The sequence below is a fragment of the Symphalangus syndactylus genome, chromosome 7 (genome assembly GCF_028878055.3).
Source record: "Symphalangus syndactylus isolate Jambi chromosome 7, NHGRI_mSymSyn1-v2.1_pri, whole genome shotgun sequence".
NCBI classification, from domain to species: Eukaryota; Metazoa; Chordata; class Mammalia; order Primates; family Hylobatidae; genus Symphalangus; species Symphalangus syndactylus.
This window is the reverse complement of record NC_072429.2, coordinates 132,018,289-132,033,205: the sequence shown is the minus strand read 5'-3', so window position 1 is coordinate 132,033,205 and position 14,917 is coordinate 132,018,289. Positions and strand designations below refer to the sequence as shown.

General features: G+C 44.5%; 2 protein-coding genes across 2 annotated transcripts in view; one reads left to right on the top strand and one right to left on the bottom strand.

Moving 5' to 3' along the window:
* The window catches only part of TG (thyroglobulin), a 275,016-nt gene that overhangs the window by 47,945 nt on the left and 212,154 nt on the right, over nucleotides 1–14,917 (bottom strand). The window lies entirely within an intron of this gene.
* Nucleotides 1–14,917, top strand: part of SLA (Src like adaptor) — a 68,770-nt gene that overhangs the window by 15,351 nt on the left and 38,502 nt on the right. Inside the window, exon 2 of the mRNA XM_055287317.2 lies at nucleotides 13,385–13,662. The gene's annotated coding sequence lies outside the window, so the exon portion shown is untranslated. The remainder of the gene's footprint in view (nucleotides 1–13,384; nucleotides 13,663–14,917) is intronic.

Sequence of the window (14,917 nt, the reverse complement as noted above, 5' to 3'; positions counted from 1 at the left end):
CGCTTGTAATCCCAGCACTTTGGGAGGCCGAGGCGGGCGGATCACGAGGTCAGGAGATCGAGACCGCGGTGAAACCCCGTCTCTACTAAAAATACAAAAAATTAGCCGGGCGTAGTGGCGGGCGCCTGTAGTCCCAGCTACTCGGAGAGGCTGAGGCAGGAGAATGGCGTGAACCCGGGAGGCGGAGCTTGCAGTGAGCCGAGACCGCGCCACTGCACTCCAGCCTGGGCGACAGAGCGAGACTCCGTCTCCAAAAAAAAAAAAAAAAAAAAAAAAAGGAGGAGGAGGAGCAGGAGGGGAGCCTGGCTCCTCCATCACAGGAATGTCATAGGACTCAAAAACACACCATGTTGTGTCTGCAGACTGAAAAGGCCTCGTGAGACAAGGGAGAGTCTATCCCAAGTCGCTTTGATTCACACGTACAACTGTGCTGCATTCTGCTTAAGACAGAGCTCTCCCCTCTATTGGCTCCTTTAAACTCCCACTACCATCCTAGGAAGTACGAAGAACCAATATTACTGAGACCGCTACTTTCTTAATCATTCTTTTGTGTACGGCCCACTTCATTCCAAGAAGAATTTGGGGTACACTCAAGAAAGAGTGTCTAAGAAGTTTAAAATCCTGCTAGTAGCAGGTGAAAGAGGTTAAGACCCAGGTTTTCTGGCCCCAGGTTTTCATTTCCCATGATGCCGTGCTGTCTCGACAGCTGGAGGAGGTCACGTGACATTCACAGGCATCCAGTCCAGTCCCAGGGCACCTCCTGCTGCCTGGCCCCACAGGGTTTATTTGAATAGTCTGACTTGATCAATCCACAGAGCCTTTTAACAATTCAAGGTGAGTGAATGATGGAGGAGTTCTATTGGCTTTTTATACTTTTTAGAATATTCTAACTTGTCTCCAATGAATTAATGTTAAATTTTTAATTAGAAAAAATTTAAATTACATTTAAAAGATGAATTCCACACTAAAATATGACTGATCCTTGTCAAAATGGAAACAGTCATTATAACTTATCGTGTAAGCACATCAGTGGACAAGTGACGTGGCCAAGTCCATTTAGAAAACCTTTGCAGGGACAATAAGAAGTGGGAGAGAAATGAGACCCCTCACACCCCAAGGGAGGAAGGAGGTGGTTCTGGCTGAGAGAAGAGGTCCAGCAATAAGCCTTGCTGTCTTCACAGATCGGCACAAATGCAATCCTTTTCATACTCTAGAAAAAGGCTGTCATATTCTGCTCTACATCCATCAGTGCGGCCTTAGCTTATTTAAAGGGGAAACAGAATGCCCTTTGCAATTTTTAAAGCAAAAATAGCAGTCCCCAAATAGACAATACAGGTGAACAAAACATAGAAAATTAAAATTACACATAATCCTCCCAACCAAAGAAAACCACTGTTAAATGTTATTAGCCTCCAGTATGTCTCTTCCGTGCGTGTGTGTGTGTGTGGGTGTGTGTGTACACATATATTCAGGAAATCTAGACAGCATATTGTTTTTGAGCCTATCTTTTTCACCTAACAATCCATTGTCGATATCATTCTGTATCATTACTTATTTATTTACAAGACTGTTTTCAATGGCAGCATGCTAATTACATTTAGGATTTTAGGTTATTAGGGAGAATGTTAGAGACAGGTTAGGGGCACCTGCAGGCAATGAAATATGATAGACTTGGATACAAATCCCAGCTCTGATTTGCAGCTATTTGATTTGAGACTTTCTTCATCTGTAAGGAACATAACAATATTGAGAGCGTCCCCATAGGATTGTTGTACTAAAGAAATGAGAAAGTTTTCCTGTAACACTATGGTGCATTACAAATTGTAAATATTTAATAAATGATGGCCATTATTGTTTCAGGTTATATGATGTTACAGACAATACTTCAATGTACATCTTTATAACTAAATCTATTCACATATCCATGATGATTTCTTTATGCAAAGGCATTACTGGGTCAAAAGGTATAGTTTCTTTCATCAAAAAGATAATAAAAATATATTAAATGAGTTGTTTCCTTGGCATTTTAATAGTTTCTCATTAAATAGGTGCCACATAAACATCTGTATTAAAGAAGAATATTTTTATTGTAGGATAAACATTTATCTAGTATTTCAAATTATGATGCTTGGTATCTATAGCTAACTTTAGGAAATTGTGTTATTGTGATATAATTCACATACCACAGAATTCACCCACTTAATTCAATGGTTTTTAGTTATAGTCACGGAGTTGTGCTATCATCACCACATCTAATTTTAGAACATTTTCATTATCCCACAAAGAAATTCTGTACCCATTAGCAGTCATTCCCCATTCTCCACCCTCACTCCCAGCCCCAGGCCATCACTAATCTACTTTCTGTCTCTATAGATTTGCCTATTCTGGACATTTCATATAAATAGAATCATAGAATATGTAGCCTTCTGTGTCTGGCTTCTTTTACTTCATCCATATTATAGCAGGTATTAGTAGTGTATATCTTTTCACTGCTAAATTATACTTAATTGTATAGAGAAATCATATTTTGCTTATCTACTCAATGGCTGGTAGATATTTGGGTTGTTTCTACTTTTTGCCAGTTATGAATAATGCTGTTGTGAACAGTCACACACAGGTTCTCATATGGATGCATGTTTTCATGTCTCTTGAATGTATAGGTGGGGCGGAATTGCTAGGTCACATGAAAATTCTTGTGTTTAACCTTCTGAGAAGTTGCCAAACTGTTTGTCAAAGTGGCTGCATTATTTTACATTCCCACCAGCAATAAAAGAATGCTTTTACTTCTTCATATCTTCAGTAACACTTACCATCTGGTTTTTAAAAATTGTTATTATTATAGGCATCCTAGTGTGTGTGAGTTAATATCTCATTATGGGTTTAATTTGCACTTCTCTGATGACTGACTAATAGTGTTAAGAATCTTTTGCTGTGCTTATGGGCCCATTTGTACATCTTCTTTGGAGAAATGTCTATTCAGATCCTTTGCTTATTTTCAGATTGAGTTATCTATCTTTTTGTTATTGAGTTGTAAGTGTTCTTTATGTTTTCTTGGTACAAGTCCCTTATTAGATACATAATTTGCAAATATTTTCTCCCATTATGTGGATTTTCTTTTCACTTTCTTCATGGCACCTTTTGGAGCACAGAATTTTTTAAATTGTAATGAAATCCGATGTATCTATTTTTTATTTTGCTGCCTGAGGTTTGGTGTCTTGTCTAAGAAACACTTGCCTAGTGCAAGGTCCACGAGTTCTGCCTTGCATTCTACAGATAGATATTTTACAATCTATAGATATATAAATACTTGTTTTTACAATGGACTGCTAACCTGTCCTACAGAGAGATTATACCTTGGTATATTTTTATACTTGCAAGCTTAAATCACCCACCAGCTGTGTCTACACATGGAGGAAAGAGAAGGAAGGTACCAAAAAGTAATGCGGAGCTGGTGTGCTCCAAGCTCCAAGCACTTTACATGCTGTTCTCAGTTTGTGCTCACTGAACCTCTGAAGCAGGGAGACACGACTGTGTCTCTTTTATTAAAGAGTGAGGCTCAGAGAGGGTAAATGACTTTGCCCCAAATCACCCACTGCTGGCGAATTGGATTCAGGCCATTTGTCTCCAAAGCCACGACACTACCCAACTTCTATGTGCCAAACAGAATCTGCACTCAACCTGCCTTCTGCAGACATCTTTGACAGACACTGCGCTCCATGTGGTCTAGCTGTAGAACTGTCCCCCTTGCCTGTGGAGGCACAGTGTGGAGGCCTTCCCAGGCCCCTGTAGGGGAGCCCTCTAAGGGGTCTCTCCCGGGCACTTCTGCTGGGAAATGGAGAGGACCTGAGCCTTGGCTTTGTCTCTTTATTTCAGAGCAGGCACCTGTCATATTTTCCTACAGGTCTTGCAGACTTGACAAAATGCCTTTTTCCATCTGTTACAAACATGAAGCCTAATTGCCTCTGTCACCTTCTGGCTGTCAGAAGCCATTTAAATGCTTGGCACTTGAAAATTTCTGATTTCCCAGGCAAAGGTGTCACACTTTAAAAGTGACACCATGAGTGATAGCCAAGGCAATGGCTGCCCTCTTATTTCAAAGAGAATTTAAAATGCAGGCTCCTGAGCCTCCCTTCCATTGTCAATGAGCACTTCATACATACACATGGGCATATGTTTCCTTTTAAAAATAATTTCATCATTATAACTTGTAAAAGACCCTGACTGCTTCTTTCTAGTCATTTTTTTCTGCAGCTTTGTTTCAGGGCCCAGGAGAAGAGCTAGAGCAGTGGGGACTGCCTAGACAGAGGCAAAGTCTTTTTCTATTTTCCTTCCTGTAACCCCTAGACTGCCCCTCTCTCTCCATTTCATCCCTCCTTTCTTTGCTTCCTCCCTCCTTCCTCCAGTAAATGCCATGGGCCAGCTCTTGACCAGCAGAAAGGACTCAGCATGCCTGCCCTAGAAAACACAGTGCATGCAGAAAGTTCTGAGACGCTGGTGGGTGGGAATGGCCTCATGAGCACAGGAGAGGGAATGGCATAGAAGGTGCCTGGGAGATACCAGGGTCACCTCTCAGAGAACAGTGCCACAGCAGGCATGGCCTGGGCTGAGTGACTGAGGTGGCTCCGTGCAGAGAGAGGGGAGCCGGGGGGAAACTGGGAACCACTGGGTGCAGAGGGACCATCTGAGGAGAAGGTGGCTTCACTAGAACCTGGATGGGGCAGCAGGGCACTGGATGAGAAGGGCACACGTGAGTCCCTGAGCCTGTTTAGATTCTGGAACCCACATCACACAATTCCAACATTATCCTCTTCAAATAAAATAATTATTATTATTTTAAAGAGATGCAGAAAAAAATGGACTATTGGCTTTCGGGTTGAAGAAATCTTACTGACCCTTGCACTGACAACTTGGTAATTGGCTTCATTCTCTGGGTCTCCATTTCCTCATCTGTAAAATGGGCACGTGATATGTTTCAAGGTGTGGCATCAAGAGTGTAGGCCATGGGGTCCATCAGCCCAGGTTCAAGTCCAACACCCCCTCTAACCAGCTGTGTGTTCTTAGGAAAACTATTTAAAGTCCCAGTGCCTTAGTTTCCCCTAATGTAAAATAAGGATGAGAATATTTACCTCATTCATTTGTTAAGATGAATTGATGAGATAACATGTAAAGTGCACACATGTTTCAAGTTTACAATAAATAGTAGTAGCAGTTGTTAAAATCAATTGATATTTCAAAGAGTTCTTGTGAAAATTAAGTAACAGGTTCAAAAAATACTTGATAACTGACAACTGTATAGTGCTTTACAGGTTATAAAATATTACCAATAATAAATAATGATAACTGACATCTGTACCGTTCTTTACAGGTTGTAATTATTTATTATTGCTACTCAAACAAAAATAAAATTTTCCAGCCTAAAAATGGCTTTTGGGATTGAAATGTTGTTTTGGCCAGAACTATTTCTATAGCAACTAGGCCTGCCTACTCATCGCTCTCCCTCCATGGCTGCCCCACGTGACTAAGTGTAATTAGTTGTGGCTCAGTGGGCACTGAAGCAGGCGCTGACAGATGATTTCACACCCATCTAATCGGTTATAACTGGATGACACTGTTTTAAATTACATTGAGGGTAGTTTCAAGTTTGCTTTGGCAAATTGTTATCAGCACAAACTGATAACAATAACAGAATCTTATCATTAGAAAAAAGGTATATGCCATGAAGGTATTACGGCATCATAGAATGAGAACATTAAAGGAAACTGTAATAAAAGTCACAATAATGCTGTTACAGATCCTACCCTCATTTGGTGCTGTTCAAGCACACTTAGAAATGGTTGGGCGAGGTTTAATGGCATTATTGTTTAGCAGATGAAAATACCAGGGCAGAGTGTTTAAGAGGTCTGACTCCGGTGATGTGGGGAAGCTAGCTGCAAAGGTCTGATCGCTCAATGTCCAGCCGCTGTTTCCACTTTCCCGGGGCCCACAGCCTGCTCTGCTGCAGCAAGCTAGTCGATTATCAGGATAATTCCATGGGCATCTGTGAGCTCCTCCTATGTGCCCAATGCTGCAGGGAATCAAAAATGATTAAGGTCTTAAGAAAGTTTGCAATCTACGGGGAGGGAAAGATTTTTTTCTTAACTTGCTCCCTGTCTCTCCTGCCCTCCCTCCCTTCTTTTCCTCCTTCTTTCCAGTGGACCTTTGCTAGTTGCCCCAGGCATGCAAAGTCCCAAAGCTAGCCGTCAATAACTGGCCAAACAGATACACTCCTGCCTTCTTGGAACTTACAGGTTTTGAAAGTCAGACCAATAGAAAAGATAGGGAAGGTTGGTGTTATGAGACACCCTTGAAAAAATTCCCTTCATGGGGCCTGACAACACCCAACACCACCAACACCAACACCGTACACCCTACACCATACACCATATAAATGAGAAGACTTTGTCTTTTGTCTGTGTCCTTAAACAGAGTTCACAAGGATCTCTGTGCCCTTTGCAGAAGATAGACTCTAAATTGGCACCAAGGGAAGATAAAATACAACGTTTCAACATTCCTGGCTAGATCCCTCTTTGCTTAGAAATGAGATGCCTGTTTCCTCCTCTGCGTTTCTGTTGGAGCTGTGTTCTCTTGAGTGGGGCCTGTGTGACAATCCACCAGAGGCAGGAAGGCTTACACAGGAGTGCAGCTACAGGAAGTGAGCAAAGAAAGCAACATTGCGGACAACTGAAATTGGGTCCTGCTCAGAGAACTTCCCAACCTCTGGGAACACTGCTGACCTCTTCATCAATCCTTGTATGGCTGAGAACAGTAAGGTCTCCCCCGATGTGGAGACAGTGGGTCTAGGTTGAGCAATGACAGAAGAGAACAGCTTGAATGAATCAACATATCTGTGCAGCTCTTCGCAGCAGACAGTTGTGGTGGACATAAAGCGGCTATTTATTTTTCTTCTTCTTCTTCCTGAGAATATTTTTAGTGCCAAAAGAGCTCCCGAAGATTCTGATGACATATACATTTAGGTTCCACGCCAGCTGGAGAAATCAGCTCATCCAGATGGACCACTGATCCAACTTTGGAGATGTTCCAGAAACATAAACTTTTATCTCCAGAGAAACAATAGGGTCTGCTCTCCCCCCAGATGGTTTTCATGGTTAGCTTATTGTCTTCCCCAGAGGTGAAAAGTCACCATTCACAATTTATTTATTTTAATTCAAAAGGCACAACCTTCATTTCTTCTTTTACTGAGGGATAGTTATGGACCACATCTTTGGGGATAGCCTCTGTGCTAGGCTCCATGGTCATGGTTAGACATACTCCTGCCTTCCCAAGCTCAGGCTCCAATTTGAAAGGAAAGAAAAGCACCTCTATCTGGTGGTCCCCTCCTATGCACCTTGCGCTAGACCAGGTGGGCTGTACACATTATTATGTATGGACCCTCATGATAAAGTAGTATTAGTAACATCACTGGGCTGAGAGAAAGAATCAGAGAGTTCCACAAGATCACACAACTCCTAAGTACCTCAAATCCTCTCTTGCTCGTTACTCCAATATGCAGTGTGTCCCATTCCTAGGATGCAAATAAAATACCAAGTGGCCTTCTGAGAGGAAGCAATCATTGTTGGTTGAGAGGCATCTAGGAAGATGCATGGACATCTTCCTAGATGTTAGCACTGGGTTGGGCCTGAAGGGACCTGCCCCATGCCCTTGCAGGGGGACAGGCATCCACACAGGAAAGAAAGGGCAGTGGTGAAGTGCATGAGGAAGAGGTGAGGGGCTTGTCTACAGTGCACAGTGGTAGGGGAGTTCCTATGGTGAGTGGGGCATGGAGGCCTCGAGTGCTGACATTGCCATGGGGCTGATAAGGAGGGTGGAGAACAGATTGATGAGCTTTGAATGCCAGGAAAGGGGTGAAGTGGATCCTGTGGGAAAGGGATGAAGATGGTCCTGAGTTTGGGGCAGCTGCTTGAGGAGGATGGCAGCAGGGCCTGAGTCTTATTTGGAAACACAGGACTGAAAGAGGATGGCAAGGGAGCATTGGCAGGGAGAGGTGGGACATGGGAAGACCCAATGGGAGGCTAGTGAAATAGCGACAGCAAATTTCCTACTTCCAGAGCCCATGAGCCTAGGCCCAGTGGTGTCACTCATCAGCTGAGTGACTGGAGGTGAGTAAGTTAAGCCCTATGAGCGCCAGTTTCTTCAGGCGAAGTCTAGATACATAGAGTGAGTGGAAAGACTAAATACGTAACATAAGCAAGAGCCAAGTTGCATTTCCCCAATATTCATTCCCTTTCCTTTTTGTCTGCTCCTTGAACACAAGCATTTCCAGCCCCAAACCTTTGTACCTGTTATGTCCTTTGCCTGGTGTTTTTTCCTCGATTTTCATGCCAGAGTCACTCTGGACTCATTTCAAATGTCACCTGTCTAAGGGGAGAGTTCCTCTTACTGTCCCCATGCCCTCAGTTCCCTTCTATGACTTTACTCATTTATTTCTCTAACTCCATACCCAGAGCAATGCCTAACACATGGAAGGGATTCAAAAAACTGTTATTAAATAAATTATTATATGAGTGGGCCAGCACTCATCCAGCCATAGAGAGGGCAAAACTTTACTTTCGAGAACTTCTATCTTGTATGTGATCTTGAAGGTCATATGGTTTGATATGGGAATCCCATCAACAGTTTTATAGCACCAAGTGTCATGCCTTGCATTCAATAAGTGGTATTGAACTTCTCTACCAAATGAATTAGCTTACACTTGGTTTTCTCCATCGATAGAAAGCTTTCTAGTTTCCAAGACTGCCTTTTCCTTCTTCCAAACTTACGAATATTTATGTTGAAAGAGGAAAACAAATCAAGCTATAAAGTAGGAATGGAAATCTGCTCATACTGGACCGAGCTGTGACTCTGACCCAGCGTGGGGCTGCAACATCACATCTGCTGCATGCTGCTGAATTGCCTTAGGAGCTCTTAACCTCCTAGAACCTGGAACTCCTCTGAGACCTGAAGCTGGAGACGTGACTTTTTATTGCTGCCCCTGGGAAACCCATCAACCCGTGCTGGAGAAATATAATAACTGGCTCCTGACAACGTTAAGTATGTAAAGCTAGTTTTTACATAGGGGAACATTTCACTTTAATAAGGTGATGACCACAGCCTAGTACTTAACTGAGTGATTCTCAATCCATGCATGGCTGGCATTGTTATTATTTGCCTATGGCCATTAGTCTGGGCCCCAATAGTTAATTCTAATTGATTTGCAAAGCCCTCTAGAAATCAGCTGCTTCCTACACAGATGGTACTGGGTGTCTTTGTGAGTCCTAAAGCCTGACCTCCTGATAGTGTCATTTGGCCAGTACAGCAGAGCCTGGCCTGACTCCATGCTTACACTTGACGTCCTTGGTGGGGGCATCACCTGCTATGTGTTTTTGTCTTTGCTTCTTGTGCTGACTCAGTACATGGACCTAGAAGACCAAGCTGCTGGGATGGAATCTAATGTGGTCCCGCCATGCCTCAGTGCCATGAAGTTCCTGTGTGAAACCAGGAGCCCTAGAGGTTTCTTGGTCTCCTCTCCTGGCCCCCTCCCTACCAACATCTTTCTTTACACCCTGGGGTTTTGATATGCGTGTCTCTCTCCTCTGCTAGATCAGAAACTCCTTGAGGGCAGGGAGGATGGAGATACATTCATGCACTACCTGAGAATTCTCTCCCCGTCTGTCCTCTGAATATAGGTTATACATACACGAAATTTACAATAGATGTTGGCTAAATTGAGTAATTCAGCAAATACATAGTGAACACTGTTTTGTTCTGGGCCTGGAAAACAGGGATAAAGAGTGTTTGGCTTTGAACTCCTTGAGGGTAGGGCCTAGTCTTGCCTGGTGCATAGTATAGTTACATGCATAGCGTCTGGCACAGAGTGAGTGCTAACAAAAGTTTGTTGAATGAATAACTGAATGAATGTATGGAGCACGAAATGCATGCTTGAATAAATGACAATATTCTTGGACTCGAGACTTCTTCATGGATTTGAAGAAAAAGGTGTGTGAACCACTGAGGAACAGTATGGAAAATGGTTGGGAGAGGAATGGTTAGGGTGGTGGAGGAGCAGGGAAGACATGGAAGTGAACTCACAAGACAATCCTCCCTGGCTGGGCCTCTGCGGTGACAAGTCCACCTCCTGCTCTTCCTCTACTGTCCTTAGGCAGCTCATGGCTCACATGCTCCCACTCCAGTTCTTGACAGCAAACTACTCCTCCTTTAAGATGCAGCTCACAGGCTGCCCGTACTGTAGCTTCCAAGCCCTAATTCCCAGGGACTCCTGAACAGACCGCAAACCATTTCCTCCTCTTGGGTCACGTGTATGATGGTGGAGAGGAAGGATGGGTGACACAGCCACCCAAAGGGGCCTTGCGATACAGCAGCTTCTGAGATGTGTGCCAGAGAGCACAGGCAGACGTGCTGCAGAGCTGAGTCCACACAAAAGCAGGAAAACCAACTGCCCTCAGGGAAGCACTTTACAACCCAAGAAAGAACAACCTTCACACGTGTCTTATTTTGGGATGGGTATGATCCAGTGGTTCTCAACTGGGAGCAATTTTTGCTCCCTAGGGCACATTTGACAATTTCTGGGACATTTTTGGTTGTCACGACTTGGAGGGGTGCGGGGTGCTCCTGCCGTCTAGGGGGTCAAGTCCAGAGATGCTGTGGCACATCCTCCGATGCACAGGCCAGCCCTGCAACTCTGCCGCACACACACACACACACACGCACACACACGCACACACACATACACACCAGAGAATGCTCTGATCCAAAATGTCCGAAGTGCTGAGGCTGAGACCCCACTTGGGGTTACTGAAAACAGAGGCCTAAGATCTGAATCACCTGTCTAGCGTGGCATCAGGCTTCAGCCCTGCCCTCTCTGGTTGGGCCCAGGGCTGACACCTCTATTCCATCCCCCTGCTCTGGCACAGCCCAGGCTTTGTGATAGCACAGCACCCAGTATGAAGAACACTTTCTCAAACCTACTGAGTTTCCTCGGTTACCCCAGGAGGTGAAGGGAGGTTATAAACACCCCGGGCTGGGGGTCGGGGGAGGTTAGCAGCAGTCCCCCAGTTACCCAATGACCCACTGGAAAAAAACAGAGAAGAGCCTGCAGCCCTGACTTCTAGGGCTCTGCATCCTGCCTTTCTCCTTCTTCTGCAGCTTCTCCTATGAACGGGACCGCTGGAACAGGAACCCGTTCTATGGGCCTCTCTCTTGTCTGCCTCTGCCTCTGACTTGAATATCTTTAGGGCTGATTGTCTTTCCCAAAAACTTTTAAAGCTTGTGTGAAACCAGCAGTCCCTTCTGCGCACACCTCTCATGCCCTGGCTTGTCCCAGGGCTGGCTTCCTTTCCTCCTACAGTTCCCAGCCTAATGATATCTCTAGAGAAAGCCCATCCACCCCACGACTGGCCACCTGTGCAAAGTAGCACATCTGGGCCCCTCAGTCCCATCAACCCATTGAGTTTCCTCGATGGGTCACCATAATTGATAGTCACATATTCAGTCTTTCCCATAGGACTCTTCCTATGGGAAGTAGCAGAATCTGCTGTGTAGTATATATTCAAATAACCGCCACCCCATAATGTTCTTTCTAGTTCTTTTCCCGTGACCCACACATTGCACCAAGTCGCCATGTCTCTGTAGTCTCCTTTAAATTAAGTACAGGGAAGGGCAGGGCTTTTGCAGTTTTTTTTTTTTTTTTTTTTTTTTTTTTAACAGCTAAATCCCAGTTAGTGGAATATGCCTTGCTCAATAAAGTTTTACTAAAGAAATGACAAGGAATAAATTCAGAGCTTCGTCTGTACTAGATTCTTGCTTGGTAAATGTCTATTAAAAAGTTATCACAAAACTCATACCTCTGACTATCAGTCCAAAGCTCTTTTACTTCTCTGTGTGAATTTGGGAGAAAATCTCCACTTCTGCATATTTCTGCCTATCCCCTCTTCCCTGTAAAGCAAACTGCCCACTCAGTCTTTTGCAATAGTTCCTTTGTACCTTCCCAGCATGCTCTTCGTGAGCGGGTGTTTTCACAAGTTGTCTAAGGAACCATCTCTCTAGTGCAGAGTGCCTGCCTGCTAAATTTAGAAGCAGCTCTCAGGGTTTCGATTCATCTTTGCAAACTACACCGAGTGAGGTTTCCAAATGACTGTCCCAGGGTGGCTGTGTCGGCCTCACTGGACTGGGGCCTGGGTCACCAGCCATAGATTCCTGCCCTGACTCTTCTTTGGGACTAGCTGTGTGACTGTGGGCAGATCACTCAAGTCTCTGATGCTCTGTCCACTCTGTGAGGTGTGAGGGGCTGTGAGGGGCTCTGAAGGCCATCCCAGTGTGGTTACCTGGCATTCCAAGCTCTAGCAGGCAATTCCCAGGCAATCTTGGGGTCAGCATTCCAGAAACTTTTACCTCTTTCATCAATAAGCTCTTCAGCCCCATGTGCCTGAGTTTCTCTGCTTGGGACACACACTATAAGTAGGGAGATTTTATATGCAATATTTACATAACATATAACATATACAACATACATTTTGTAATATATAACATAAAGACACATGTATTTTAACATCAAACTCACCAAAAAGTTGCAAGAGTAGAACAATGCACACCTACATCCCCTTCACTTAGGCTCACCAAGTATTAACATTTTGTCCCATTTGCTTTCTGTCTCCCTCATTCTCTTTCTGTGTCTTGATATATAGATGTAGACGTATTAGGTTGGGGCCACAATGATTGTGGTTTTTGCCATTACTTCTATGCCAGAAACCACAATAACTTTTGTGCCAATATGATGGCTGTAGATATAGGGATGCAGCTTTTCTTTTAACAAACTCTTTGAAAGATATAGCCGTCATGATACGAGACATCATCTTGGTCACCATGTGTCCCCTAAGAACTAGACATTCTGCCACATAACCACACTATTATTACCACGTCCAAGAAACTTAAGACTGGAACAGTATTATCAACTGTGCAGTATACATTCAAACAACTGCCATCCTGTAATGTTCTTTCTAGTTGTTTTCCCTTGACCCACACATTGCACCAAGTCATTGTGTCTCTTTAGTCTCCTTTAATCTCAAAGCATTGCTCTGGGGTCCATTCGGCAGTAACAGAAGGAAGCTGCAAAAATTGGGAAACCGAAATCAGAGAAGCTGCAGCTCTCAGCCACAGACTTCGTGGGCCCAGCGAGCTCCGGGGATGCACAAGAGCAAATTCACAGCCCCGTCGATTTGCCTTTTAATTAGAGAAAGAAGACCAAGCTTCTGAAATCCCAGAATCTAGAGTTAAGCTGGCCATATTCTCAAGTGCTTTGTAAAAAAAATTAATAACGCGTCTATCTTCCCAGTCCTTGCAGAGAGAAGCCTGCTCAGAGTGGTTACTGAAAACAGGAACCTGCCCTTCTGCAAGCCCTGTGCCTTCCTCGTTCCTAGCAGAGGAAATATGCGGCCAGTTTAGCAACTGCAGTTCTTCTGGGTAGCATGGGCTGCTTCTCCACACCCGCGAGAGGCCCGGCTGCCTGTTTATTCCGGAGCAGCAGCAGTTGACAGACGGAGAGGCAGTGACTCTGCGCCCAGCAATCCCTCTGCAGACAGCTCCCACAGGAGTCATGCCCAGTGTGTGAAGGTATTTTGGGGGGGATGTGGCAGAGATGGGGTGGGGAGAGACTTCAGGACCTCTTCAACATGCAGTTGGCAGGGGTTGACTTTCTGGAGTCAGAGAGGGGCTCCCTGAGAACAGGTGGGGCAATGTCTTGAGAGAAGCCCAGCCCCCAGCCTGGTGCCCAGCACACTGCAGTGGCTCAGTGGGTGTTGGATGCATAATTCTGTGGAGAGAAGGGCTGGAGGAGCATGGGCAGATGCTGCCAGAGGAGACATTCTCGCCAAAAAGGCTCGTACTTAGCAGGCTTCTTACAAAGGAAAATTGGGATTTGCCATCAGAATTCCTAGCTGTGCGACCTTGAGGGAATCATTTAAACCTCTCCAGGCCTTCATTTTCTCACCTATAAAGTGACAATGATGGTACCTAATGCACACAGGTATAGGGCAAAGTGAAGAAATTGACATATGCTAAGTGCCCAGGCTAGTTTCAGCATACAGCAGGTGCTCAGTAAATGCTATCAGGCTGGAGTCATGACGTCTAAAGGTGCATGGAGCCAGGTGGGTTGAGGGATTGCAATAGCGCTACTTGGAGTGTGATTGTATGCATCTTCTTTAGGAAGATGCCGAAGATAATTAATAACAATCTGAGCGGGTGGTATGTGTATGGGGGAAAGGAGGAATCAAAGGAAAGGCAAACATGTGAAGTATATAAATTCTGAAAACAGCATGTTAGAGTTGGAAGAGATTTAGGACAACAGGAATTTTCTAAGAAATATGGCACACTCCACATTCTTTTAGGTGCCTACATAAGAGAGAGCCTGGTGTCAAAGAAGTGACCTAAGCTTTGGCCTTGGAATGTCCTCATTTGGGGCTGTGCATGGGGGTGTCAGGAGGTGATATCTACCATCCTGAGTGGCTGGGGAGGAGCAATGCATAAAAAGTTATTTTTCTGCAACCCTCAGAACAATCCTATAGGATTGTGATTGTTATTTGCTTTTGAAAACTGAGAAAATGAGGCTCAGAGAAGTTAGGTGGCTTGTCCAAGTCACGTAGCTGGTGGGAAGTAGAGGCAAGTGAGGGGCTCTAAAGGGTTGGGGGAGCCTCAGCGAGAACAAGCGGATGCGGAGCTGAGGCCTGCGTTTAAAGTGGTGCCCTTCACTTTAGGAAAAATGCACCCCATAGTCTTTAAATTGTCATTCTGTGGTTTGCTATGAGATGCTGAGCTGCAAGTCTATTAAACTGGGCTGTGGTCCTTTGAAAACTGGAGAAGTAAGCCCAGG